General features: G+C 40.3%; 1 long non-coding RNA gene across 2 annotated transcripts; it reads right to left on the minus strand.

Annotated features, from left to right (window-relative positions):
• Positions 1-10941: 10941 nt before the first annotated feature.
• LOC126864354 (uncharacterized) lies at positions 10942-13724 on the minus strand. Of its 2 annotated transcripts, none has more exons than XR_007689138.1 (3): positions 12620-13724; positions 12161-12307; positions 10942-11768 (listed from the first exon to the last, which is right to left on the minus strand). It is a non-coding gene; the product is annotated as an uncharacterized LOC126864354 (long non-coding RNA). The 2 variants fall into 2 exon arrangements; XR_007689139.1 differs by having other exon boundaries at positions 12397-13724.
• Positions 13725-19565: the final 5841 nt, after the last annotated feature.

Consider the following 19565-nt stretch of genomic DNA (forward strand, 5'->3'; position numbering starts at 1 on the left):
TTTTCAGTGCGCTTCTTTATGTAGTTTTCTTCAATTTGTTATTTTCTTTGTCTTTGCGAGCTTGGTCTTTAATTGACTTCGTATGTCTTCTTTCTCTGAACTCATAAACATTGTATTGTATTTTCTTCGCTGTTTCTCTGCCGCGCATCTCATTTCCTTTTCCTTCTCGCTATTTTCCGTACTCCGCTTCGCGTGGAACGAAGAGCGCGTGCAGTCACTTTGTTAGCTTGCACCTGTGTCCAGCGACGCGAAGTTTATACTGCTGACTGATTATAAATCTTTCGCGCGTTGATGAAAGTTACGAACGGTGAGCACGACAAGGTGCAACCAGCTTTTTGCAATATAAATCGAGAAAATGAAATACTAAGTAACATTTGCGTATTATAATTCCAGCTATATGCTAAGTAGATATAGCAAGTAATAAAAAATGTATACCATCACACTACCTACACCTTCGACTCAAAACAAATTTCGTAATTCGATTCAGCTACGAAGAAGTTCATAAATAACATCTATTAAAGTGGCTATTCATTTGTATGTCCCTTTCTGTTGTATGTACAATAATTACATAATAGCTACGTAACATTTAAAGTAGTAACGAAACAGCCTTTAATTATTTTCACATCGAAGACTCTATCTGTACAATGAAATTTTCTATCGTTTTATTTTCATCGACTTATTCTGAACTGCCTTCTTACATGATGTACGAACATTTTTGTGGATGATTGTGTAAATATAATTGAAAAAATGATTCCAATTTTTTTCGAAACTAATAATGTATAATATATTGAAGTATTAGGTTGTCCGAAAAGTTTCTTCCGTTTTATAAGGAAATAATAGACGCACAATGTTTTTTGTTTTATATTAGTTTATTGAATTATGCACGAACGTAATAATAGAAATAAAACGAAATGAATCATATCTAATTTAATAAAATGATATAAAACAAAAATTATTGTTCATCCATTATTACCTTATGAAACGAAAGAAACTTTTCGGACAACCTAATGCAACTCCAAATTTGAAATAGTGGCAACAAAGGATATTAGCTATCGCCAAAGGATTAACAAATCCCTTTCCCAATTTCAAGCTATTATTTCCCAAATTCGACGGACATAATAATAGAAATAGAACGAAATGAATCACACATAATTTAATAAAATAATAAAAAACAAAAAATATTGTTCATCTATTATCACCTTATGAAACGAAAGAAACTTTTCGGACAACCTAATGCAACTCCAAATTTGAAATAGTGGCAACAAAGGATATTAGCTATCGCCAAAGGATTAACAAATCCCTTTCCCAATTTCAAGCTAATATTTCCCAAATTCCTGCTCCCAATGATCATACGTCCGTAACACATAGATGATCGCGATTCAACACGCAAAAACGCAGTCAACTGCTCAGTATATCGTGCAAAGAAGGTGGAGACGGGACAGTGGGAAGCACCTGTAGCCTGTAATGGTCACTCCGGAAGAATTATATAGAGACGGTGATAAGGGTGACCGCGTCACGCCGAGTTAATTCTCGACGAGCGCGCGAGCAGCGTGTATATTACTCGTGCCCAGGGACCGTTCGATAGATTTCGTGGATTCCTGGAAGCCCGGAGTACCGGACCGGCCGCGGGATACGCGATAAATTAGCGTTATTTCAATAAATTAGGTGCGCGGTCGCCTGGTGCAGCCACGCAGCCTGTTGAACACTTTTTGGGACCCGTGGCTCGTTCGACGACTTTGCCTACGCTTTCTGTTCTGCATATTGGACATTTCAGAGTATAGTATGATCAAGCAACAGTGGAATATCTGTTAGGATTAAAGTAAGGAATAAAGGAATTTACAAGATATTTTTAATTAATGTCGATCGGTCTATTGCATCTGAAGAATATCACTGGGAAAAAATGGAGAATGTCGGGAATTAGCGTTTCTCAAAAAACGAAAATTTATTTTCCAACATATAATGTCGTAACTTCGTTATTTTCTCCTATATCGAAATAAAGCATCATTTTATTCTTCGTTTTATTCTGCATGATTCTCAACTTTTATTTCTGATTTCGAATAACACGTAACACAGTGAAGTCTAAAAGTCGAGAACCTCGTTGTACACCACAATTTTTTATAACTACGTTTTCCCGTGTACCTTTCATTTACGATCGCGATTCTGTACGTTCACAAAGTCATTCAAACGAGACAATAGTTTTTTAAAGTTTCAATAATTTCCTCTCGATATTTGAGGATTAATTATCTGCAAATATCCTATTATTATAAACAGGGCTGTATGTAGGTATATTTCTTCTTCATGTGAGAATAATTTTATATTTATTATGAAGTACTTTGCATATCTTATACTGTCTGTTAAACGTGTAACAGGGCAGCTTATAGTTATCGCATAGCACGAGCATGTCTATCATATTCACTTCGAAGTACCTTAAAAAAAGTTCGATCTATTCCACCAAAAGTTCAACTTGCGTTTTCTCGGGTAACGCGGTTTACAGCGGAGGAACGCGAAAACAGAATCGTGCAACAAGAAAGGGAAAAGCGAGAAGAAGGCAGGATGGAAGGAAGAAGGGAAACAACGGGCTGGAAAAACGGGGAGAACAGAGAATTCTGCACAGCTTAGAGAAAAAGGGGTGGAAGAAAGGGAGAATCGGCTAGAAGGGCGACAGAAATTCTCGTCGTCTCGGAAAAACGCGCATTATGTACACGCACCACTGCAACTTTCCCCCGTTCCTCGCGTTCCACGCGGCTCTGCGCCTCGAGACGACTTGGAGTGGGCGAAAATTCCGAATTTTCGCTGGCGCTTTTTTCACCGTGCGCCTGTCGTATACTCGACGACTGTCGACGAACGAGAAACTTACATACATACATGCCGCGCGGCAAACAATGGAGCTGCACTCCTCACGGAGAATCGTGGAACGTTTCGAGGCGAATTAAAAGAACGTTTGGGAGGAGAAGGTTGTTGGAATTAACAGAGAGTGTTTGCAATAATAGTTTCTAGGGTGATCTTTTTGGCGCTTTTTTAGGCGCCCGTTTAACGAGAATTTGAATCAGAGTGGAAGTTCGTTCTTTGCTTATTCGAAGCTGAGTTATTATCATTAAGTGTAATTATTCGGTACAGGGGATCAAATAACATTGACTTGACATACACAGGAAATACTTTTCATAAATATAGACTGAGTCACGAAAGTATTTGGACACTTATCAGAGTGACTGTTTATGCTGCACCTATATTTCTTACTAAATATATATTTGCAATAAGTCTCTTGCATTTCCTATATACATACCCAGATTGATTTCTGACTTTACCAATGTAATTATAACAATCGTGTCTCATTACAGTATTAATGAAATTTCAGAAAGTTTTGTACAATATACAGAATACGTTCGTACAAATTTTCTACAGTAGATATTCAAATACTTTCGCGAGTCACTATTGGCAATATAATAAATTAAAAAAGTTAACGAATTAATTAATCGTAAATCTAAAAACATTGCGAATCGAATCTCGCCGTAAAACGCATATCAGATGATCAATGCGACTATTTTCTTGTCGCATTCGCCAATCCGTTTCAACAAACGTTTCGTTGTTAATCGTAAACTACACCGTTAACAATCCTGGAGCGAACGTATTTCCATAATAAATCATGAATTCTAGAACCACAATGCCAGCCGATACAATATGCGTCGAAGGGCGGCAACATTCGTGCAACCTGAACGCGGCCCATTGTTCGCACTCGTTTTAATTATTATATTCCAACGAAAATACTTTCTGCCCTGCCCTCCTCCCACGCCACCCCGTCATATCCATCTCATCCTCCTTCCACGGATATTTCAAACGGGAACTGCACACCGTAACGTCTGTTTCCTTCCGAATGGTGAAACCTTCCTTAAATAATATCATAATACACCGCCGGTAGAAAATAAACGGAATTGTTTCCCTAATTGCATTCTATACTCGCGTTTTCTTTTACCCCTCTACAATACCTCATTATTACACATTGAATATTATACGCTTATTCAAGCCGTTTCGCCATTGGGATTTCGCCATTGTCCACGTCCTACTCCTACACTCTCGCCGTCGATATAACCGCGATAACAACCGAACCAACAAAACCTACCAACGAATGGATAAAAAGAAATAAAGGACAAAAAGATCAAGCAACCAAAGGAAAGCAGAAAATAAATATATAAATAATTCGAACGGTGTTCGCGACATTGCTATTTGACTCGTGTCGGCCAGAAGTATCGTGGTTTCTAATAACACGAACCATCGCGGGGGTTCAGCGCGAAAGTTATCAGCCATACTCTTACGAATAGTTGATATTCCTAACACTTCATCTTCGTAATTACTTTGTCTATCAAACAATACAAAATCCGCACACTCGTAAGTAGGCTGTGGATGTTGATGGAAATTTATATTTTTATTAACAAACAAAGTTTATTAACAATAAAACACAGAAATCGAACCTAAGTAAAGATCTATTTCCTTCGCGAAATTTTATGATGGTCGGGTATATTCTAAACATTTGATATATTGTACACATATACAGTGTGTATTCTATGCATCTTTACACATTTCAATTTCCCATAAAATGCATAAAAATCCGCGGTCTACTTATAACAAACAATCCCATCGTTTCCCATCGCTTATCTAACCCGCTTCCCAAATCACCCGCTTCGTAATCTCTCATCAAACTTCTGTACTTCTTAATTTTTCTATCATACAACCACCCCCTCATCGTCCCCTTAATACATAGCAAGAAGTACATAAACTACGTTTCCCTCGAAAAAAGCAGGCAGCAAAGGAATCGTCGTCGTTGTCTGGCTGTCCTTTTCGTCCACGAGACGATTCACGTTCCAGCTGGGAGCGTTGCGCAAGGGGAGGAAAAATATCGGTCGTGGCCACATCGGTGAGCAACGAAGGAACGTCTCTATATAAAGGTGAACGTCGCCACGGTAGTCAGCCACTTGGCATCCGTTCGCGTACCACGAAATGCTTTTTTATTAACTCGCACCTGAATGACTTTCGTTCTCTCTTCCGTTCTCCTTGTCCCTTTCTCTAACGACGATTCACCCGCCAGCTGAATACATTCTTCGGCTCAATAAGGCGAGCTGCCGCGCTCACCGTTATTCGAAGAACGAACGACGAGAGAGGAGACGTCGTCGTCGTCGTCGCCGTCGCTCTCTTGTCGGTAATTATTTGCCGAGTGGTAATAAATTGAAAGCGAAGCAGCGATAAGACGACGAAACCGAGGAGGAGAGAAGAGAGGGTTCACCAGCCCCCGTTAACTCTGAGAAGGGGAAAGGGGGTGTGACGCGCAACTTTTCGACTTAATAAGTCAGCCCGCGGTGTTCTTTTTGCTTGTGGCGAGGTGTCGAGCCTTGCCGCTATCCTGGATGCTCCTCTTGTTCCCTCGTTTTCCATCCACTCTTCGGGAAAATCCGGCGTGTAAGCTGAAAGAAGATATTTCGAATCGTCTTTAAGTGTCTCGTTGAATAAACGATGAAGACAATGGCCAGTGAAATATTAGTTTTATGGGTTAATTAGTTGGAGTACAGGATGGATAGATGGAATGAATATTTTTTATCACGAAGTGAGCATAGAAAAAGTTACTAGACAAACTAATCTCCTATTCATATGTTTTGAATGCTTTCGAAGTTTGCCTCCATAATACATCGGAAATATTTCATTTTCTATGTCGTTTTATCATAAATATATAATCTCCAACTTAATTAACATGAATCATATAAACAATACTACATTTAAGTATGACCACTAACAGTACTATGCCATTTTAAGTTGCATCAATAGAACGAGATAATATGACAAAAACAAGGGTAGTCGTATTTAAGATACAACAGACACGGTAACCATTCGGAAGCCACGGGAATCATACGAATTTTCCATACTTCCCATTGCCTTAAAACGGATCTGGCATCCCTTTGACTTGCGGTCGGTCAGTCGGAAAATTCGCTGAATGGAATTATTCTCTATCGAGCACGCGACAAACTTCATCCCTTGCACACGATGCTCGGCTGAATGCGTCAACGAAAAGGAGAGAAGCCCACCACCGCGTTATGCGAATCGTACTCGGCATCGCAGGCATCCAAGGGAGACGTGGTTTTGGCATGCAGATTCGATCCAGACCTGTCTATCGTCCACCACCCCTTGCATTCTCCTCGTAACCCTCTACGGACCTCATTCTTCTCGCGACCGCCCCTTGTACGCAAGGTGTCTTGCTTTTCGATAAAGAAAAAAAATATACTTACTTCTTTCATACGTATAATCTCGTTTATAAGTATTAGGACATATCCTGATTTTATACGAGACGATAATTAGAAATTATTCAATTAAAAATTATCCTATTATAGATTCCCCATTATTAGACATTTCCCATAATAGGACATTTAGTTTTTTTATTTTCGATGAAAATTTAAATCGATTAACGAGAGAACGATTGATCGATCAAAATTTCATTTGATTCTTAAGGGAACGATTAATCAAGCAAAATCTGTTATTCATACAAGATAACGACTTAAGAACCTATAAAACTTATTTACAAAAAAGGTAAGAGAGAAACATAACGAATTAAGAGTTGCACGTTCTTTTCCATAATCTTATAATCTGGACTGAAACAATTTTAAATGAATTACAAATCGCAAACCGCCACAAACATCCTTCACGCTAAGCCCACAGAAAGCATTGAAAAAATAAATGAATCAAAACCGTCAACAATTAATCCCCGCCTTCCATCCGCGTTCCCTAAACCATCGTGTCGAATGCGGCGAAGACAGAGAGCGAGCGAAAGAACAACGCGGGAAAAATGCTTGAATCCGGTTGGCGAATCCGAGCGATGTAATTTTTCAATGTAACACAAGCCGGCCCTGTTCCGGGGACATTGCGTTCTTATTTCAATAGCTTTGTTCGTGTCGCCCGTTTTTTCAGCATTGTTCCCACCCCCTCCCCCTTGTATATTTCGCGCGCGTGGTGTACATGCATGCGCGAAACCCGAAGCCGATTGTATAAAATAACATAAAATGTATGTCGTGCATCGAACGAACAATTCGTCGGCGACAAAACCGGGTATTGTCTCGACGAGCATTATGTCGCGTTTGTCGTACGGTATTCACCGCGTCGACGTTGGCGGCGCGTCGACGAAACGCACCCTTCCATCTTACACGTTGCTCTTACCCTCGCATCCCCCTCCGCCCAAGATTCATTTACCGCAAAACAGAATCACAGGGAACAATGCATCGTCGCGTTATCACGGGGCCCCGGTGTTAACGCAAACGAACCCATTTTCGTCGAACAAAATGTTCCAAGGAGAATGGGCGCACACATTCGGTAGCGAAGAATCGTCGGACAATCGCGATGGAGGAAAAGAAACCCCGAGACTGAACTGCCTTTCCTCTTGGCCCTTTTCCTTTCCTTATTTCCATATACATCGCGTTGGTACGATGTGCCAAAGGCTTGTCTTCGTCCCGTCGCTTTCATCCCTTTAGCGGCTAAAATTCAGCCTTCATTCCCATTACGTTGCTTCCGTGCGGTGGAACGCCGAGCTTGATGTATGGCTTTATAAACGTCTGATTTACATATTTTCCGGATTTAAATGGCACCATCGTAGCTGACGACGAAAACTAGCACGTGCATAGCGTTTCGCTTTAGCTAGGTAGGTCTCAGGAGACGCGTAATTATCATTATCCCTGACTCCGACTATCGTCTCTGTCATTTATCCTGGAAAGGGAAACTTTCTTCCATCTCTGGTACTTCTGAGTTCGTCTTCTCCACGTTTTCCATGCTCGAGCTTTGTAGCGATGTATTTAAGACGCAAGATTGGCAAGAGAATTTTCGGAGAATTTCTCTAATTATCCTGTAATTATCCTTTGCCGCCTTGCTCACCATTGTTCAGCCATTCTCGCGGCGCATTCGAAGAACTGAGGGAAGAATGTTGTTCTTGAGATGCTTATTTTCAGTATTTGATCTCTACTTTGGAATAATTGTTCGGCCTGCGTAATCAATATATTTTTCTTTAGAACAGAGATTATGAAAACACGTAAAACCTCATAGTTTATATTATCTTTACTTGTGATTATGTTGTTATAATTATAAATTATGCTTTTATCTTCCAAACTTTTATGAATTTCCTATTAGGATCCCAAGACATCCCTCAGATTTCTAACCTAATCTGATATAATCTAACAGAATCTCATCTCAATCATTGCTTGCTTCTTTCATAAAACAAACTCTTCCTTTTATACTGCCATAAGTAGATCATTTAAATTTTTAAATCAGAAAAAGCATCACTAAAATTCTCTCTGTCTCGTAAACAAGGAGAAGAAAAGATTCATAAAACTTCTAACAACAAGCAACTCAATATCCAAGAATTTCTATCTTACCGTACTTTTCCAGCGTCCTTTTTATTCCCGAAATTACGGTTAAAGCCACTCGATTAAGGTATTTACGAGGCATTGCGGACTAGAGCGCGATTTTTCTCGAAGAGAACGCTCAATTCGCGTCGTACTATCCCCGCCAGCGAGTCGACGAGCGGAAAGTTGTAGCGGCTCGTTCGCATAACGACCGACAGAAGCTCTTCGAGATTCGAGGATCCCAGCTTCCGGATCATTTCCGTGAGTTAACAGCGAACGAGTGGTTCGGCTTGCGAGAGGTCCAAGTTGGCTTTCAGCCCTGCATACCTTTCAGCCGGACAAACGGACTGAAACTGTTTCCACGACTTACGCGTATCCTCCACGGGAAGTTTGTTGAAAATTGCAGCCATTGTAGCGACAAGTTTCTCGGTACCTTTTTTTTTTATAGACTCGATGCGAGGGACTCAACTGTTTGATGATTCCGTCTATGTTGGCGGCTTCTCGAAATAAAATAGGGCAGAATTTTGTTAGCGGAAATTTGTTATTTGAATTATTCGGAGCTTCTTGGCTACGCAGCGAAACGTGTTTTCTGTTTTCTTAATGCTGCCAAAAGGTTTTAGTTGCGAAGATCGGCTCTATTGACGATTAAAATGTAAAAGTTGTATGTAAGAGATAAAGATCAGCAGAAATCATTCAAATCTATAAAAATACATAAATAGAATTTTATGAAAAATTATGATACGTTTTATATAGGTATACACTTTTTATGAAAAGTTATGAATTGGTCGTTCTCTCGTACTAAAAAGTTAATCGAAATTACCATATTATAGAAAAACAAATTTTTGTAATTATTTAATTAGATGACGGAATTGAAACATTATTGTAAATATTGTTATTTATTGTGTGATAATTATAAGCATGTAATTATGTTATTACTAATGTTGCATCATTGTTGGAAATATAATTAAAGTTGTTGTGTCATAAATTGAAATGCAATTGTAAACACGATAATGAGTAGTAGGACAAAGTGTTCACCAAAGATAATTACATGTTAATTTTCGACGCATTCAATGGATCGACTCTATCAGTGACCATGCATGGAAACTAAAAACTCGCTTCTTTTTATTCGATTCTAATTAAAATTCTCCAAAGCAACGAGCCAACAATAAACATATTGCTACTTCTCTCTCATTCATGTGTCCAAGCTATTTCCAATTAATTCTCTTAAAATCGAAAATAGATTTCTTATTGCTACTACACTGGAATGGATTCAAAATTAACTTCACGTACAACTTTCTTAAACTTCACTGCAATTTATTCTTTTGTTTATAGCTAAATTAATTTGTTTGAAGTTTATTAAAAATATTTTAAACGAAATAATATTGTTAATTACAATATTTTTCCAATAACAGCGTTGCAAATTGCCTCACTATTACGATTGACTTTTCCTTTTGTTTCACATCTCGCAATTAGTTTACCATGATATTAAAAATTCTCCTCTTCTGGTCGAACCATCTATTGTATTGTTCTGACAGTCTCATATATTTGTTCATTATTATTAATTATTTTTCATTGTGTTTATTAAATACTCTATTCTATATAGAACCATCCATCTTCCGTGAATTCTCTGACAGGCTTGTATACTGTATACTAACTCGATACGAACGTATCTTACATGATTATTACAATACTAATTACAAGAATTCAATAGCTACATATTCACTGTCCAATTAAGAGTGTTCTCTGATATATTTCCTTAATTATCACAGTCCTTTAAGTATTTTGTATTATAAAGATATTGAAAAATGATCTCACATAAAGGATATATAGCAAATCCAGAAACAGAACTACACCAAACAGAAACACTTCATAATTCATTCCATCAGTCTTTCGCTTATAATTACAATATTCAAATTTCCACTTCCCTCTCCATTAATTTTTATTTTTTACAAATTTCTGCAATTCACATGAAACCTCCTGCTACTTATTTTAACTACACTATCGAAACTATTTTTTCTATTTGATATCATTCCTAAAAAGAACGCGACACATTTCGCCAGTGATTCCAGAGCCGCAAAGGTCGTTTGGAAGTAAGTCGACGCGCGCGACGATTTATGTCGGTTGTCGTAGATATAGCTCGCGATGGGACTAGGCATAAAAGTCCTGGAGCAGGACCCGGCACGCTGTGCCGAGGATTAGGAGCTGCGTGAATGGGAGAAAATGCGAATTGATACGGTCGTTAAGAAGAATCTTCTTTGAACCGTAGATCCGTATAAAAGCACGCGTGCTAAGCAACAGAATGTTCAGAGTGGGACCACTTCGATCCTTTATTTATTTCCTTTATATTCTTTCTAGCGCATTTTCGTCTTTAGAACGTTACCGTTGTACAATTTATCCCTCGATGTACTAATGTGCATCTATTTTACGAATATTCGGCACAGGTGAATCTACCGATAAGGAATTTCGTTATTTTCTCTTGTTAGGAATTCTATCTTATATATTTTCCATGGGTACACAGACCAAGAAACTTATTAAGAAACTACTGACACAAAGAATACTTTTTTTAAATATTTATCATACAGGTATTTATCATACAATTACGAAATAAAAATGGTACGAAAATTCTACCAGTGTATCCAAAAGACTCACTGATTTGGATCGTGTTTGGAATCTGTCTGCAGGTTTTCTACCTATTGCATGACAGATATAAATAGATCAAACGTGCCAAATCAAACCAATAGCATCGAATATCTCCGCAATTACTCACCAGGCACAACTTCAGGCAGAAAGATCAGTCTACCCCAATTTCAAAAACTTATCGGTCAGACCAAACAGAGATCGCAAATACGAAATCAAGCTGCTGTGCATCTTCCGTAAAATGGGGGATAGTGAAAGGGGGTGGGTGGAAGAAGAAAGGTGGAGTGCGGGACAGAGGAGAAAAGAAAAGAAAGAACGCTGAGAAAGGAGAGAAAAGAAAGAAAGGAACGGTGGGGGAATAGGAAAGGAAACAAACTCAGAAAGCTATTCAGACTCGGTTTATTCTCGTTCGTCTCGGCGGAGTGCATAATGCTCCGTGTTCCGCGTTTTCTTGCGAGGCGCGGCCATTATGAGCGGACGAAACAAAGAAAGAGCATATCTATTATGCTGGCCGAGTTGCCGCCGCGACGCCGCCGCTAGGATTAATCCGTTCTGTGTCATTATATAATGTAACGCCGACGACGCCGCCGTTACGCGTCTTTCTCCCTTTCTTCTCTCTTTCTCGCTATTCGCCGTTTGTCTTCGACTCTGTCTTCGTTTCCGCTTATGTACCTGATACACCGTGTACGCTAACTGCGCTCATTGTCGACTTATACTGGCGCGATTACATTCATCCGGATCGGACTCGATGTATGACCGCGTTCCCTGGAACCGAAGAAAGCCAGAAATGGGAGACGGTATCGACGTTTGACGTCGCGACGCCGACGAACGATTAGTCGCTGAACTGGCATTGGTTTTGTATGTAGCGTATGTTCGCTGATGTAATTGGTTTGAGATTGTTGGATTGATGGAGCTATACTTTATGTTAGATATTTTATTGTCTATCTATTAATTATAGAATACAGAGTAGGAATGATAAAACAAAAAGGAATGTGGTATATAATAAATGATTATAGCATGAGCTATTTAAGATATCAAAGTGATCAATTCTATTGATACCAATTGTCTGATCCCTAAAAGATGAAATACTAGTCATATATTCTACTAACTTCTACTTCTCAATAAGCATAAATAGGAACGTATTAAAAAATTGATACCATTTTTTATTCCCCCAGCTGCAAATAGTCGAAGCGCACATGCGTAATTGGTAATCGAAGTCTCTTCGACGACGTCATGCCGGTAAACGATGTTTTTCCGGAAGACCGGTTGCAGGAACCAGCGAGTCTGTCTTCTTTTTGTCATGGCTGAAACAACCAGATAGATCATTAATTATATTGACGTGCCGTGACCTTTTTTTTTTCGTGGCCGATTTTCTAGAAAGGATGCCGCGTACCGCAGAATCATGCGGAATCGGCGTTTCCTATCCTCCTGACCCCTTGACAAATTATTCTGCATGAAATGACGTAATCTACGATAACTATAATTTAGAACAATATAATACTAGCCTCATTCATGAAATTTTAATACAAATTCCAAATTTTAAATGATTATTAAATACAGTTTCAACTGAAAAGGAATTACATACATATTTGCGATGTACATTTATTTCCACTTACAAAAACACGAATTTACATGAACAGTCTACATATTAGTAAGCAGTATAAGAATCAGAAATAGAAGGCGCCAAACTTCAGCATCTTTCGGATATCCAGAGCACCTTAAATACCTCCACCGATAGAGCACTTTAGTTACGCTTCCAAATAGTCCTGCGTCTGCCCTCCGTTTCCGGAAACAGGGAGCAGCTCAGTGTACCAAAAAGAAGAGAAGCTTGCTTCGTAACGGAATAATGAAACTACAAAAACACCCGAAAACTTCTGGAGAGGCAGAAGAACCTGACGCCTGAAAAATTCGAACACCAGTTACGCCTCCTAAAAAGTCCACCCCCGCGGCACCTTTGCTCGTGCACACGCTCAACTTGCTGGTGAGCGAGCGCGCACAACCGGCTGGTTGGTTTACAGACAGCGGGACGAGAGAGTGGAATAGGAAGGGCAGGGTTGAAGGAGAGCAAGACGTAGAGAAACGGGGGAAGACACAACAGAAAGGGTAAGAGATACTCTAAAAGCAAGACAGAGAGAGAAACAGAAGAAACTGGAGGGAGAGAGAAAGAGGCTGTTTACAGGGTGAGTTGATACAACATTAACAACAAGTCGTTAGAGAGATGAGGTACACACGGTGGGGTTGCTGGATCGGTTGTTGGGTGGCTAAGAGGGGGGCGGGAACGGTGGCGCTGTAGTCGCTGGCAGGAGAGGGGGAAAGGTTCGTTGGTGGAGGCGCTGTGTTGGAGCTTGACGAGTGAGTAGGTGGAGGAAGTAGAGGGGGGCCCGAGAAGGTGGAGTGAAGGTGGAGGTGGAAGAGAGTGTGGCACAATGGTCGTCATGGCAACACCATACGGCTTCCAACACGAGCAACGCGAGCAAAAGAGAGAGATGGAGGTTCGTAGGTGGAGGAGAAGAAGTTGGATAGACAGAGAGGGCTCGATCTAAAGAGAGAGAACTCTGTCTCCGACTCAGGGACTCTATTTCCATAATCTGCCGCTTTGTCGATTCTGAATTATGCGACTACGCTCCTCCTCCTCCTCCTACTTCTTCTTCTTCCTCCACCGTTTTCTCCCCGTACCGAACTCAGAGACTTCTCTTCTTCCTCCAACCTTCTCCGCTGCCACCCACTCACCCACCACTCCACCTTCTTTCACGTATATGTGTATATATGTATGTATAGGTATGTATATACGCGTGTACATGTACATAGAGAGGTACAAGCAAGCGCATACATAGATGCAAAGCGTACTCTCGTAGCCGCCCCTGAACCGAGTATCCGATTATTTGCTTGAAATCGATTTCACGTGTTCGCCTGCCTGCCTTTGCATTTGTACAAACGCGCCCGTACAACGAACACACATCGTGCGTCGCTTTGTGCGATGTCACGGGGTGGCCCGGGTCCTCTCTCGTCGTCTTCCTGTCGGCATTGTCGCGGCTTTGTCGTTCACGACATCGCGTTGTCGTTGTCGTTGTCGTCGTCGTCGTAACGCAGTAGTCTTCGCCGTTGCGGTGGACTGATCTCTGATTAGGAACCACGAGGGGTAGTGCTCCCTTTTGCCTGAGACCTTCGATTTTTGTGTTTGAAGTAACGAGACCGCGGTTGATTTCGGAACACGCTTTCTTCAATTCGATTCCCCGGGGATGCTCGTCGTTATTCTCGTCAGCTTCCAACAGAATTCTACCAGGAGAAGGGGTTGACAGGCTCGTGTTCGCTTGGCAGACTGAGGCTGATCATTTCGACGCCCTCTTGCGATAAAGAAGCTATTGTAAAAGATTTGGGGGAATTATTAAGCCTAATGTATAAATCTTTCCTTGTTTTACGCAAGATATTTGTGTACTTATTTTAGCGAAAGATATTGTATGCTAACTTTGAACAATAATAGTTGCGTTTAAACTACTATTAATATAAATGGTGTTTTCACAAATCAAAATAAGACGAAAATAAAGAATATAAAGATTGACGCTTTGTTTAACAATGATTAACATTTAGAAATTAACCAAAATATAATCTTGACAGCCAAACTGTGATATGACATAAATCGAGACACGAGGTTAAAACAACAACTACTTACGAGTAAGTTATAAGACCTGTATGAAACAAAATAAAAGAAATAAAATTGGAAAGTTTACCTACTAAGAACAAAAAAAGCAATACAAAAGAAAGAAACTTTTGCTTGTATATTTCACCAAAAATCATCCAAATCCTCCAAAATTCAATATGTATATATAAAATGCTATCGCAACAGAAAACTACAAATTACTCTAGTAGTGTTAGCATCTCGCAAATAAAATTTTCAAACTCAAACACCAACACATGGTCGAATACCAAAACTGAATCATCTTGACTTTCGGGGTTGATTTATCCCGAACGTTTACTAAAAAAAAAGAGTAGACGAACAAAGGTACCCAGCACCTAACGCTTCTGAGCTCGTACATTCACACGGCTATGTATGATTTTTTCAGGTGGAAGTTGGTGGAGGTTTGACAGTTTTTATCGGACTGACTCGGACCAGCCGGTACAGGAGCAACGCGGGGGTATGCTCTCGAGTTCCGGTTCGGCGGGCAACTTTGCCACGCGTATCCTCCTTCCTTCATCCGCGCTCTCCCTCTGTCTCTGCGGACCCTCTCGCCCGAGCCCTCTCATAAACACTCGATCTCCATTAAACTGACTCTTTTCAAGGGACTGACCGGCTACCGATACTCGACTATCGTAACATCCGGCTTGACTGTCTGTTTATTTTTTTCTTTCTCTTTCTCTCTCTCTCTCTCTCTCTCTCTCTCTCTCTCCCTTTCCTCCACTTTTTCTCGTTCCCCGTTCGAATCCGGGAATAAATTCACCTTTTCAAAGAAAAAGTTCTGCGATCGTATGACGAGAGTAGAGAATTCACGCCTTGTTTGCGTTCAACGATGATTTTTCTGCAGTATAGGACCAGGTGTTAGTTTTTGTTAATTTCATCCACGTGCTTTTAGGATACGTTTCGTAAGATATAAATAATTATTGTTTGGTACGAGACGATTGGTTTGTAGATCTAGCTGGCAGCATGATAATGTAGACGGTGATTAAAAATAGTATCTGTATATTATATGGACTTACTTATTTTCCAGTGAAGCGTTTCTTAATAAACATTTAGATACATTTCATTTTCCTAACATTAAATTTCTATAATCGTGAAAATGCATACTATTAAATGATATGAAATTTAATATATCTCGTATTAACCGAACATATCAGATAATTTAATCGACGCAACATGTGCGTCTGTATCAAAATCATTATAGAATTCTTTCATAGAAAATACTCAAATATTGCCATCGATACAAATAGAATCCTATTCGAATTCTAAAATTGAATTACTTTCAACTCTCCGTTATAACTCACAATTCCCATCTCAAGAAAAAAGGAGAGTAGAAAAGAATTCGTTATAAAAATCCACGGCAGAAAACAATCGTGTGTTTGGTTTGAAAATAATGGCCAAGGGCTGCGCGATAAATTCGCCCTTTAACGATCGGCACGCGCGAACCGCGTTCATCCGGCGGGGACCTATTAGTTCCTCGGACTAATTAATTCGGGTTGGAAGAGGAAAAAAAGCGCGCGACGAGACAGGCGAAAGAGGGGTTCGCGACGAAAAGAAAGCGAGCATTATCGAGCGGGGACAGGGCTCGATGGAAAATAGTTGGCTGAACGACGAAGGGGGGACACTTTCGATCATCGGTTAAATTTCCAGCATCGGCCCATTGTTTGCCCTCCATTGTTCTAGTATCTCGAGGGCGGCGCTTCCCTTTGTCTCCACCCTTTGTACGTTTCCGTGGCCGGATCTCTCGCCTCTTCGCGCGGGCGCGAGACGGCATCTGCCGAAGAGGGAAAGAAGAGGAAAAACCGGAGAAGATAAAGGGATAAACGGGACAGCCGGTGCACACGCTCCCGGATCGAATGAAAAGTTATGCCCACCGCCCTCTAATTCTTTCGCGCTCTTTGTCCCTGAGTAATGCGTCGCGCTAATGTACGGGAGAAACTGTTAATTAAATCGATGGAAGTTTTTGGAATGATTTGGATTAGGTGTCCTGTGTGGAATGGTAATAGATAATTTGATGACAATGGTAACTTTGATGATAAATCAATTCATTTTTAGAATATCATTTTTACAATTTTTCAATCTCATCATTACAATCATATAGTTGCGATTTTCCAATCTTACGCACTATTTTTCATGGAAACGTGCTTGAAATGTCTACATAATAATGTTTTAATATGAATGTTCTTCATAATATAATATGAACATTATTGCTCACTACTTTATTCGGTACCTAAGCCATTTTACTAAAACGTATAAAAATAAAGACGCAATATTACTTATTAGACGCATTACTCATTAGAGTCTAATAACTAATGTATTTATAATGAATTATATACATTACATAAATCGACGCAACATGTACGTCAGTAGTATCGAGTATATAAAAACTTCGAAATAACCTCTGAAAAGAAATTAAAATTTCTATGCCATAAGTGGTGTGGTAGTTCTATCCCAAGCAAATCCGAGGCATCAATTTCCTTTGGTTGAGCGTTTATTCGCGGCAGGACGCGGTCGAATGCATCGACGATCTTCATCGTGCGTATCTGCTCACCGGCACAATGTTACATTATCAATGCAACGCAATATTCACATATACGGCCGGTATCGAGTTCGCAATCTCTTCCAACAAACCCTTCTCACGGGCAGCTGTGTAACAGAGAGAAAATGTTCGTGCACGCATACAGTGACGATTCACACACAGAGTCGATTAAGTCGGGGAATCGACGTGGGAGGACATTACCATATTGCTAGGACGTCTATTGTCGTGATCCACCGTAGAATTTGCATCGGATTCACATTCGGCCAGGAAAGTAGATCGCCGCACTTTGTTCTACGAAGACGAATGGCTAGCTCCTCCTGTTCCTTTCTCGGTTCAGGGCGGAACCAGGGGTTAGTCGAAGTTGGCCCAAGATTCCTCTAGTCCCGTCAGCTAGATCGAAGAAGAATCGCAGGATGTAGTGGCAGTATTTATTCGAATCCTTGAATCGTGAGGAGGAATGAATTTTAATAGCGCAATATGTAGATGTTTATCCTGGATCTGCTTAAAGCGCATGGATGGCTTTCATTTTCTTGGTAGAAGGGGAGGATTTTTTTTGCAGAAAGATGTTTTTTAGATTGTTTCACTAAACTTATTCGCTTATTTACTTGTTAGCTGTGTTCTTCTATCATTACAAAGTTTCTCAAGTTCGAAAAGATATGAAAGGATGGTTGTTAATATGCCTTATTTACTGTTTCAATTTTACATTAATATCTTTACTGAAATATTAAATCATGTTTCCCTTGTTTGGTTATTTGTAAACTAACTTGTTAGAAATGGATTTGATCAGTTAAGTTTCAAAGGAGGTCGTCTAAAAATCACCAATGGACATGAAAATACAATTTTCCATTAGAAATTTATAATCTATCATAGACTAAAATACATTGCTCCGATAATTCTATTTACCTATGAGCCATCAACAGGCGTACCTCCGAAACCACCCCCAATATCTTATGAAAATACCAAGTGTCTTAAATACCCCACTCATCCCACTATTCACGTCAACCTTACAAAAGCTGCACATTAACCCACCTCCCTAACAACTCGCAATTCCTGCAACCCACAACGACATTCTCCTACCCATGGATCTTAGTAGAATCAAAGCAATGTCCTGTGACGTTATACGGTTATCAGAATATTATGCAGCAAACGGACCAGTTATACCACCTACAAACATAAACGTGCACCCTCGCTGCCACTCCCTTTACATACGTATTCGAATATCACGAACGGATATATCTGAATGTAGCACGGCCACAGGATCAGGGGTTGCCTGGTCGAAGGGAAGGAGGCGACGTGCAGTGGCGGACCTGCATCGAGGAGTCGGGAAGCAAGAAGCCAGCGACGCGAGTGAAAGCGTCGATGTTTGGGTGAATGTGTGCCGGGTGGATAGAGGCAGAGAGGCACGAGGAAAGGCCGATACAATGCTGGCCTCTCCCGCGAGTCGACTTTCCTTGATACATCGCCATTGAGCCATTGTCCGCCTCCCAATGCCCGAACGAAAGACTCCGAGGACGAAAAATTCAATTCAGCTTTTAAATTATTTCTCCCCTCTCCGATCCTCGTCTCGCCATGCCCTGTGTCGCGCCACCCCTACGCGACCGATCTCTTCTTGTCCCTGCCGCCTCTGTCAGTACTAACAGGAGGAGGGGGGAAAAAAGGAAGAAGAAAAAATAACGTTGGTTACGTCGCTCGTCGTCCATTCTGTTGACGGGCAACCGACGACGATTTCGCTCTCGCCCCTTGCCTCCGTAATCGTAACGAGATCCATTCGTCTCGCCGCGCGTAATGAGACGTTCCTCGGAGAGAAATGCCACCCCCGGATGCTTGACGCGAGATCCGCCAGCCACGGAGTGGTTTTCAAGATTTTCTGGACACTCGAAGCTCTGTCTGATGATCCGCGTCGAATGCACCACGTGGATCGCTTTGGTGAACGGGGGTGCGTGCTGGTTTGTCTTTGGGCTATTGATTCAGGTGACGAAAAGGTGGAGGGATTGGAAGTCTTTTAATGGCTCGCATTATGAAAAATATTTTCTGTAATAGGAGTTGGATAGAATTTGGGCAGAATTTGAGATGTTGGACGTTTTATTCGTTTGAATGATGAAAAATATGTTCTATGATAGATGGAAGAATTACGTAAAGTTTCACGTAAAACGATGAAATGTTGTACAAGATATGATAATTGCAGACATCAGTTTTATTATCGCATATTGGCTTTTGAAAATAAATTTGCAGATATATTTATCTCTAATTTTGAAATTACGAGAAATTACATCTTCTTAAAACTAAACAAGCTTGAAAGGTTCAATTAAAATTTTTAATAATGAATGAAAATTAAAAAATTATAAATTCG

The sequence above is a fragment of the Bombus huntii genome, chromosome 3 (genome assembly GCF_024542735.1).
Source record: "Bombus huntii isolate Logan2020A chromosome 3, iyBomHunt1.1, whole genome shotgun sequence".
Lineage (NCBI taxonomy): Eukaryota > Metazoa > Arthropoda > Insecta > Hymenoptera > Apidae > Bombus > Bombus huntii.